Source organism: Pseudorca crassidens, chromosome 12 (genome assembly GCF_039906515.1).
Source record: "Pseudorca crassidens isolate mPseCra1 chromosome 12, mPseCra1.hap1, whole genome shotgun sequence".
Taxonomy (NCBI): domain Eukaryota; kingdom Metazoa; phylum Chordata; class Mammalia; order Artiodactyla; family Delphinidae; genus Pseudorca; species Pseudorca crassidens.
The window spans coordinates 53569332-53577403 of record NC_090307.1 but is presented as its reverse complement, the minus strand read 5'-3'; positions in this window follow the sequence as shown (position 1 = coordinate 53577403).

The following is an 8072-nucleotide window of genomic DNA, read 5'->3' as shown; positions in this document are numbered from 1 at the left end:
TGGGGACTACTCTTCGTTGCGGTGCGTGGGCGTCTCACTGCGGTGGCTTCTCGTTGCGGAGCATGGGCTCTAGGCACGCGGGCTCAGTAGTTGTGGCTCAAGGGCTCTAGAGCACAGGCTCAGTAGTTGTGGCACATGGGCTTAGCTGCTCCGTGGCATGTGGGATCTTCCCAGACCAGGGCTCGAACCTGTGTCGCCTGCATTGGCAGGTGGATTCTTAACCACTGCACCACCAGGGAAATCCCTAGATGAATTTTAAATGCATTTTGCTAAGAGAAAGAAGCCAGACCTATAAGACTTATATACTGCATGATTTCACTTACATAACACTCTGGAAAAGGCAAAAAACTATAGGGAGGAAAGGAGGTCGGTGGTTGCCAGTGTCTGTGGGGGTGGAGAGAATTGGTTTCTATTAATGCGTATCATAGGGGATTTAGGCGGGTGATAGAAAGTTTGTATAGGGAACTGTGCTTAGTGGATGCACAATTTATGCATTTGTTAAAACCCATAAACCTGTTCACCACAAAGAATACACTTTATGTAAGTTTTAAAAACCCACCAGGATGTGGCAAGAAGGGTGGAATACGGATACTGACAAATGAATAGTCTAAGTGTATTACAAATGAGTCACATAACTACACTGAAAGGAGTTAAGTACTCAAGTTAGTAAATTTGTTTCTCATAGGGGTGTAGGTTAGAAATTCTGAAACGACTTTACTTTTATTTGTACAATAAATAAGTAAATATATTGTAGACAATCAGCCAGGTTTCTCACTTGGAGAAAAGAAATTACAAATAAGGAAAGGGAATTCATTGTTGCTAAATTGGAGTCAGAGGTGTCAGTATGGACTCGTTTATTTATAAATATAGATAAGTATAGACATATGTGCATGCATTATACTTACATATAATTTTTTCCTACCTCTATTGAAAAGGGCTGCAAGCAGTGGGACCCCAGTAACAATGAGCATATGTATCATCCAGATCTTGGTTTTTAAATGCCATTCTTTAATAAAAGGAATCAGGACTCCTTGGAGAACTAACTCATTCCAGGGCTGAAGTAGGGAAAATAAAAGATGAGACTAGCGCGTCTGGTGGTGCCAGCACACTTTAAAAAAAAAGGCATATCAAAGGGACATAGAAACCATCCAGAACTCCCAAACTGAAACAACTTGAACAATAAAATAAGGATAGTATTGATATTTTATTATAACCCAAAGAAAAAACAAATATTCATGAGTCCATACTGATGTCAATAACCAAACAAAGAAATGGGATGGGTCGGGGAGAGAAGTGACAGCACTGTCTTTCAGAATTGCAGTTATAAACACAGAAGGATTTTAAGAAATAGAAAAAAACTATCAGAACGCAGTAGTATCTTGCTACAGGCAAAATAAGATCCACCAATGAGTGGGAAGAAGTTTAAACAGAAACAGGATATTTGCATTGTCTCAAAGTAGCCCCCCTGTGCCCCACCCCAGAATATTACATAATTACAAAGGGAAAATTAGTAACTTTACTGGGTGAATCCTGGCTGGCATCACGTCAGCCAGGGGATCAAGGTTAACATCACCACACAGATCAACAGGTAATTTTTTCCCCTACCCTAAACCCAATGTGTTTTTGATAGAGAAACCTACATTAGTAATAAAATGTCATTTGATTTTGATTTGGTTTATAATAGCCAGTGTATAGGGCACTGTCAATTTGGTTTTCATAGCCAGGTATTACATTTCCATAGCACTTTATTTAATAGTTCACAAAGCATTTTCACCTACATGTTATCTCTTTATAATCCTCATAATACCTCTGTAACATTGATATTACCATCTGCCTTTTTTTTAACCATCTGCATTTTATAGATGAAGAAAGCAAACCCTGGACAGGATAAATGATTTCCTTCAGGTCACATTGTGAATTAGTAGCAGAGCCAAGAATCAATCTCAGATGCTCTGAATTCAAGTCCAAATTTCTTTGCCAAGAAATGATCTTTTTTTTAAAATAAATTTATTTTATTTATTTATTTTTGGCTGCACTGGGTCTTCGTTGCTGCGCGTGGGCTTTCTCTAGTGGCGAGCAGGGACTACTCTTCATCGCGGTGCATGGGCTTCTCATTGCGGTGGCTTCTCATTCCAGAGCACGGGCTCTAGGCGCACAGGCTTCGCTGTGGCTTGTGGGCTCTAGAGCGCAGGCTCAGTAGTTGTGGGGCACAGGCCCAGCTGCTCTGCAGCATGTGGGACCAAGAAATGATCTTAAAAATACTAGGAACTATGATTAATAAAGAGCTCTAGGTAAATATGGAGAATATTAGGCATTTTTACTTTATATATTGATATCTATATATCATCTATAATATCTATTCATACATTCTAGAATATATATTATGAAAACACATACTAGTTTATTCTACATCATATTTTTCAAAGGGTCCCTTTAACTCTGGTAAGAAAACCTAGAGGTTTCAAAGGCCATACTGGAACACTTCCGTATGGCATTAGAAGAAGAAAAACATAATCAGTCCAGGAATTAAGCACTATGCATGCTCCATTTTGAGCCTGGAAAAATAGAGAAAAAAAATCTGAAACTGTCTGCCCATAAGTAGAGTAAAGCAGATAAATGGGATATTTAAAATTTGCAGAAACCAATTAGTAAGGTGACAGTTTAAAAGAGAATAATGCTCTTTTGGGGTTATTCAGATCTGTTAATATGCTGACAGCCTGTCTATTCATATCCAGCTGGTACTGAGTCCTTGGTAATATAATCAACAGCAAACTGGAAATACAGATGGAGTAGATATGATTATTGTACTGCTTGCAAGATTTGGGTACCAGTATCTAACTCCGGGGGAAGACAACCCTTTATAGAAGGCACAAACATACAGTTGTCCTGTAATAAGTTAATACTGAGTCATGGTGTTAAATGACAGTGAAGTCTTTATGATTTGATCCAGGTTATTATCTTTATTTAAAAGAGATATTCAGTGAGGTAAATTAGTCTTGTCAGATTCTTGCCATTTACTTTTTTCAAAGTAATTCCCACATTTAGGTGGTTGAAGGCTAGAGCCAGAAAAAGTATCTCTTAGTTTCAGAATAGGGATAAATAGCACAGGTGAATAATTCACAGCTTGAAAGTGCATATGACAAAAGCGAAGACATCATTTTTTATCATCACAAGGCCTTGAATATATAAATATCTCTTTGCTTAGAAATAAATTTTAAAAGAAAAACAAAATCAATTATATACCGCAATTTTTATTGCATTAGGTATCAATACTGACAGCAACATTATATCATAGGACAAGAAATACCAGCTTCTACATGTTGGCCTGTTTGTAGAAAAGGTTAGGACCAAAAGACTGTCTTTTAAGTGAGAACTAGAGTTAAAATGGCGTATTTCCTAAGTGTTCTTTATTACCTGACCTTGCATATTGTCCTCATTGACTCCAAATTAAGTTCTGAGAAGCTGAGTGTTTACCTTGTGGCCAGCATTTTGTTAGGTTCAGAGCAACAGTGAGATTTTTTTTTTTTTAATCACCATTACTTCATTTGACACTGAAGTCTGCAGGGGAAACAGATGCTGCTTTAACGGATGTTCTGATTTGGAGTGAGACTGCAAAAACCCTTCCTCTCCCCACTTCTGATTTATATGTAAGATGTACCCTTCCATCAGGGCCTAAGGTTCAAGTATTATTAAGTATTTGGTATCATTAATTAATAATAAACCTAATACGAGGGAGACACTGTGCTGGCCCCAGGGGATAAGATGAAGAGCAAAGAAAATATGTTTCCTGTCCTCACTGTGCTCACAGTCTGCTGGGGGAAAGCAGATAAGTAAAGAAGCTATTACAGGGCTTCCCTGGTGGCGCAGTGGTTGAGAGTCCACCTGCTGATGCAGGGGACGCGGGTTCGTGCCCCGGTCCAGGAGGATCCCACATGCCGCGGAGCAGCTAAGCCCGTGAGCCATGGTCGCTGAGCCTGCGCGTCCGGAGCCTGTGCTCCGCAACGGGAGAGGCCACAACAGTGAGAGGCCACGTACCGCAAAAAAAAAAAAAAAGAAGCTATTACAACTAAGTGTGACAACTGCCACAGACAATAGTGACTTCTTTCTTTTAACTTCTAATAACTTCTAGAATTCCAGTGTTTTTCGAACTACGTTGCAACCCATTAGTGGGTGTCAAAGGTGCGCATTTAATTTTTAAAAAGTAGTAAGAAAATTTGATGCACAAAAGTAGAATAATGCAATGAGTCTCATATACCCATGGCCCAGATTTAAGAATTAATGAGAATTTTTCATTTTCCCACTTTCATTTAAAAAAGGAAAATGGTGGGGGGCTTCCCTCGTGGCACAGTGGTTAAGAATCCGCCTGCCAGTTCAGGGGACACGGGTTCGAGCCCTGGTCCGGGAAGATCCCACATGCCGCGGAGCAACTAAGCCCGCATGAGGCAACTACTGAAGCCCGTGCGCCTAGAGCCCGTGCTCGGCAACAAGGGAAGCCACCACAACGAAGAGTAGCCCTTGCTCACTGCAACTAGAGAAAGCCCGCATGCAGCAACCCAACGCAGCCAAAAATAAATAAATAAATAAATTTATTTTAAAATAAATAAATATAAAAAAGGAAAATGGGATAGTTGAAAATTAAACTAGACCAGACTAGAACAGGATGGGCTACAAAATATGAGAGTATATTGCACTACGAATACTGCGCAGAGTAAGAGTAAAGACTGTTCTATAAAACTCAGCAGCAGAGTCCATTAACAATGCCCTGGAAATAAAAGTAGAAGCTGGGTAATAAAGTCTAACCTTTTTTTGTTTCTTTTCCTTTGCACTTAGTTTCACTTGCTGGGTGCAGAGGCCTCGCCTCTAGAGGCCTCTGCACCCAGCCCTTCAGAACAGGGTCCTCCTGCGAAGTGGTTGTGCCGATTCCTCACCTCAGCAGGCTACGTGCAGAGGTGCTGCGTGCGCACCGCAATCCAAGACAGCGGTGCCCAGCCGTGTGCAGGGGTGCTGCGCCCGGCACTGCAATCTGGAGCGTGAGCAGCACAGCTGCGCTGGCCCCAGGAGAACTCCACCCCCTCCCCGCTGACCAGATACCTACAAAGCAGCCCGGCCGACGGGTATGGGGGAGAGTGGGTGCTCTAGGGTGGTAGCCTGTGTCTCTCGGTTCTTTGATCAAAGACTAAAACTTTTCTTTGCTCCTGAAGCCAACTGAACCAAACTCGGTCTTTGTTTTTTTTGTTTTTTTAATTTTTGAATTTTATTTTATTTTTTATACAGCAGGTTCTTATTAGTTGTCTGTTTTATACATATTAGTGTATACATATCAATCCCAATCTCCCAATTCACCCCCCCTCCCCCGCCGCTTTCCCCCCTTGGTGGCCATATGTTTGTTCTCTCCATTTGTGTCTCTATTTCTGCTGTTGGCTCACAAGAGACCATGCAGAAGGTCCCTTGTTAGGGACCGACTGGGTAGGGTCTGTAACAAAACGTATGTGTTTGCACTAGGTTCAAGATATAAAAAAATGTATAGGGCACTGTCAAAAAGGAAAGAAGGAAAAGAAAGCTATTGTATCCATTTGTATCCCTATTTCGAAAACAATGCTCTGTGAGGCTTTGAATAAATGTTTAATGATACTAACCTAGAGAAACTGAGGAGACAGTTTTAGAAAAAATTCCAGGATATACTTAAAATTAACTTTTCAAATCAGGGAACCGGCTTGCAAGGTAGTATTTTCATTCTTATACAAACCACTATTATTCAGCTAATCTTGACTAAGGACCTGCTTTGTTCCGGGCAATATGCTAAGTGCTTGGGATGTAGAAATAATTAAAACACAGCCCTTCTTTCTCAGAGCTTATTAGTGTGTGGAGGAACTGCTGGGAAGAATAGTTTACCCTCCACATCAACACATGAAAATGCTCATTTCATCGTAACTAACACACACACTATCGCATGCATGTACAGCTATATTTTATTTTTGTTTATACTAATGAGATCCTATATATATATGAATAAATTGTTTTTCATTAAATAACCTATCAGAAATATCTTTATAAATCAGTACATAAAGGGCTACCTCATTATTTTTGGTGGCTCTATCATGTGAATGTGTCATAATTTATCCATTCCCCTACTAAATAAGTTGTCATCCTGAATGTTCAAAGCTGCAACAAACCTATATCTTTACACACCCTTGCTAGATTTCCTATAGATAGATTCTTCAAAATGGAATTGCTAAATATGGTTGCTCTTGTATTTTAACTGTCAAAATTTTTTGCCTTCCAAAAAATAATTGCTAGTTTACATACCCACCAACAATTTGAGTAACTATTTCCCCACACTATCACCAACATTGTATATTACTAATCCTGTATGTTATTAAACTCACAATTTGATGGTCACAAATATCTTTGTTTTCAAATTTTGCATTTCCTAAATTACTAGTGAAATTGTTCACCTTTTTATAAACTTGCTATTATTCTATGAGTCTCTTGTATATCCTTTGACCATTTTTTAATCAGATATTTCATTACCAATTTTTAGGGGTTCTTTAGCTATTTGATATATTAGCCTTTTATATATTGCAAATATCAATATTTTTTCTGTCATTTGTATTTTAATGTTGGTTATGGTAATTTTGTAGAACTGAAGTTCTTTTTTAATCTTTACATGAATATATCTGTCACTTTTGTTCTTTACGGCTTCTCATTTTTATATTTTGCTTAAGAAGGACTTCTCCATTCTAAAATTATGAAAATAACTTCCCATATTTTCATTAGTACTTTTATGAATTTAAAAAGTGCTTATCTCATTAATCTAGCTGGAAATAATTTTTGTGTGTAGAGGGAGGTCAGGGGCTACCTACCCAAATCTGACAATGGCCAATGGGTAGACAGACTTCCTGACATCATTTGTTTAAAATCTTCACGATAACTCTGAAAGGCAGGATCAGCCCCACCCAAACCATGCCAACTGAAAGTTATTATCACTGTTGAATCAGAATATATGCTGAATGGGCAAAAAATCACTGGCATTATCAGTGCTATTGTTCTAGACACAGTTACATGGGAGTCTACAAGTACACAATCAGGAACTCTCCAAAAGATGGCATTTTTAGTAAACAATTTTGTGTTAATATGCTTTTATTACATGGTTCTCTTAATGTGATACCTGGGCAAAAATATACATATTTTATAAATCGTGGAAATAGTAAAAAAAAAAAAAAAAAAAAAAAAGGAGGGAAAAGATGGCGAGGGACTTCCCTGGTGGTGCAGTGGTTAAGAATCTGCCTGCCAATTTAGGGTACATGGGTTTGAGCCCCGGTCTGGGAAGATCCCACATGCCATGGAGCAGCTAAGCCTGTGTGCTACAACTACTGAGCCTGCTCTCTAGAGCCCGCGAGCCACAACTACTGAAGCCCTGGCGCCTACAGCCCATGCTCTGCAACAAGAGAAGCCACCGCAATGAGAAGCCCGTGCACCGCAATGAAGAGTAGCCCCCGCTCACTGTAACTAGAGAAAGCCCGCACAGCAATGAAGACCCAACACAGCCATAAATAAATAAGTAAATAAATAAATAATAAAAATTAAAAAAAAAAAAAGATGTTGAATGGTATAGAAGATAACACTATTGCCTGGATAGCCCAACAACCACTACCAATCCCCTCCCCCTTGCTTGCCTCCACTACAATTGGAAAAGTCTACATACTTGATTTGCCAGCCTCCCAGTCAACTAGGGTGACCATGTGACACAGGTCTGGCCAATAGATATAAGTGCAAGTCTTCTGAGAAAGCTTTCACTTTCCCAAAAAGGCAGATGTGTCTGGCCCCACTCCTTCTGCCTTTTTCTTCTCTGAATACAAATGTGATGTCTGAGCTGCAGCAGCCATCCTGTGTCTAGGAGATAACTGGCTACCCTGCCTGCTAGGGATGTGGCAACAGAAAGAGCCTGCATCTTTGATGACACTGATGAATGACAAACACCTACATCTGGAGACTGCTTACATGGAGACTTCTTGTGATGCAAGATAATTAAATATTGTTATTCCTAAATCACTGTTAGATGGGTTTCCTGT